Raw genomic sequence first — 3274 nt, forward strand, 5'->3', positions numbered from 1 at the left:
AACAAGAAAAGAACAAGGAATAAAACCTCGGAGCTATCCTACTGCAGGTGAGTAGCAACTTACCTCTTGTTCTAGGACTTACAGCCAAAGAAGGTGGCTTCTAATACTTCTAGGGCTTGCGGAGGACTTAAGCATTCGGCAACTCCTTCACCTCCACTTGTTCTCCTCGATAAGGTGATCACGATGGTGAAGAAATCTTCGGAGAACGCCCTCGCCGGCCGCCGGAACGCCCCTTGCTTGCTGCTGCGGTTTCGCCCGACACCGTCGCGAGCGTGAGAGAGGAGGGGAAATTTTGGTTTCGGCTAAAACCTAAGTTCTCCTTTTAATACTCTCATATTTCTGTTAACTAGTACTACTTAAATATATTTCAATATAGATTTAGTTAAGAAAAGTTCGGCTGGTCTTTTGGTGGGCTGCGTTCTGCTTAAGGCTCGGCGCATTGGTTCAAATCCTGGCTGCAATCTATTTTCTTCCTATTATTTCTTGCTATTAACTTCTATTACTTAAATAAAATTCTTCCTTTATTTAATCAAGTAACAATTGCTAGCCCAGTTGGTTAGCCTGCTTTTAACCGAATCAAAGGTTTAGGCTTCAATTCTTCCGCCGCGCACTTTTTATTCCAATTTATTTTAAACGTTCCAACTATAGCTTAAATATATTTCACTTCCATATATAATTAACCAAACGTTTGCAGACCAGTTGGTTGGCTGAGTCCGTTAAAATCTGGTTCGGGTCCGAGCTCTTGGGTTCAAAACCCAGCTTTAACACTTTTATATATATATATATATATATATATATATATATATATATATATATATATATATATATATATATATTTTTAAACTTCTTTCTCTTGGTAAAAATACCAAACAAACTCCAAAAATTACATAAAAATACTCTAAAAATTCTTAAAAATCTCTAGAATTTTTCTATAGCATTTCTAGATTTTAATAAGGTCTTTTGGGACTCCAAATCATAAAATTTGGGGTGTTACAGCTTGAATCGATCGACCGATCAATTCAAGCTTCCTCGCGATCGCGCGAGAAAACCAATTGCCAATCGATCGGTCGATTGATTGGTGGTGCCCAATCGATCGACTGGTCGATTGGGAATGCTGTCGTGTGTGCGATATAAGCTCCCAATCGATCGACCGATCGATTGGGTTGTTGTTTATCGCAACACTCTCCTAATCGATCGGTTGATCGATTACACTTCGGTTCAATCAATCAACTGATCGATTGATACCCCCTTGACTTACTTGACTCAAGTCCAAGGTCCTCAAAGCCAACATCAATCAACCATGACCTGTTGGGACTCCTCGTGCCTAGCATCTGGTCAACCTTGACCTGCTGGGACTTCTTCACCAAGTGTCCGATCAACCCTTTGACCCACTTGGACTTTTCTCCTCATATCAAGTGTCCGGTCAACCTTGACCCACTTAGACTTACCATCTCGCGCCAAGTGTCTGGTCCTCCATGACCCACTTGGACTTCCACTAGATGTCTGGTCACCCTTAACCCATTTGGATTTTCTCGTGCCAAGTATCTGGTCAATCCTTTGACCTACTTGGACTTCCCAACACCAGGTGTCCGGTCAATCTTGACCCACCTGGATCTCCACATGTTTGACTTCACTCACTAGGTCTTTCCATCTACCTATCTTCACTCACTAGGACTTTCCATCTGCCTAGCTTCACTCACCAGGACTTTCACCTATCTTCACTCACTATGATTTTCACCTGGCTTCATTCACTAGGATTTTTCCACTACCCGGCTTCACTCACCAGGACTTTCACCTGCCTAACTTCACTCACTAAGTCTTTCACCTGGCTTCACTCACCAAGCTTTTCCCTTGTCTAACCTCTAGTTAGGACTTTCCTAGTCAAGTATCCAGTCAACCTTGACCTACTTGACTCTTCTTCACATCTAACTGGTCAGTCCTTGACCAGAGGGGAATTGTATCAACAATCTCCCTAATTGGATGATTACCTCTACAATATCCATGTATTGTCAAACATCGAAATCTAAACATCAAGACTCGAGCTTGAGTCAACCAGGTCAACCTTGACCTAGGGATATTGCACCAACAATCTATCCCTTTTTGATGTTTGACAATACCTAAGCTAATCTCATAGCCTCAACTTATTCTTTATGCCAATGCCCTTTGGATAACGAAGTCATAATCAGACCCAACATTCTTCCCTAGACTTTTCTTGAGGGACAAAGGCCTAACTTAAACCCTACATTTCTCCCCCTATTGGCACACATCAAAAACTCTCTCCCTGAAGAGTTACTCAACATTATTCACAACTTACCATGTTGTTCACAACCTACCATGTTGTTCACAACACTACAATGAAGGTCTCATACCCTTCACTGTATCCAATGCTCACCCTTGAGCATTAAACCGATTCACAATGCTCATCCTAGAGCATCCATCATTCCAACAATAAAGGTCTCATACCCTTCATTGTAGCCAATGCTCACCCTAGTGCATTAATCCACTTCATAATACTCATCCTTGAGTATTTACAACTTAACAACGAAGATATCCGCTCTCCATTATTTTTCAATGCTCAACCTTGAGTATTTTCTCTAAAGAAGGTTACTTACCTTCGAAGGTTTATAAAAAATTAATTTTCATGTCCTTAAAGAGTAACTCCCCCTAAAGACATGCTCCAAACTTCTATCATTGCACCAACAATGACTTGAAATTCCTAAACATTTAGGAAACCCAAAATTTGAAGTTTTGAGGTTTAAAAATTCAATATTGAAACCCACCATCATCCTAAACTTCAACTTAGTCTTCCTAAACCTCTCTTGTTTCCATCATGAAAACTCCCCCTAAGTGTGTACAAATGTATTTCAAGGGGTTAGGAATGGTTTTCTAGACTAAGAATGGCTTAAAGTGCTGAAATCAAACTTTCCCAGCCAAAATCAGCCTTTTTAATTTATTAGGGTTGGGTCTCAATTAATTGAAATCATTTCAATCGATCTCCTGATCGATTCCATGAGCTTCTGTTCGCAGAGAAAGTGCTTGAATCGATTCACTGATCAATCCAGGCTTGAGTGAATCAATCAGCTGATCGATTCAGTGAGCTTCTGCTCACAAGAAAACCATTCTCAATTGATCGATTGAGACACTCCAATCGATCGGCTGATCAATTGATGTTTTGGTTTTCTGAAAGTGAATTTCAATCGAAATTCAGAAACTCTATAAAAATTTTACAAAATTCTAAAAATCATGAAACTCGTTGTAGACATTATTTAGGTCA

This window comes from Zingiber officinale, chromosome 2A (assembly GCF_018446385.1).
Source record: "Zingiber officinale cultivar Zhangliang chromosome 2A, Zo_v1.1, whole genome shotgun sequence".
NCBI lineage: Eukaryota > Viridiplantae > Streptophyta > Magnoliopsida > Zingiberales > Zingiberaceae > Zingiber > Zingiber officinale.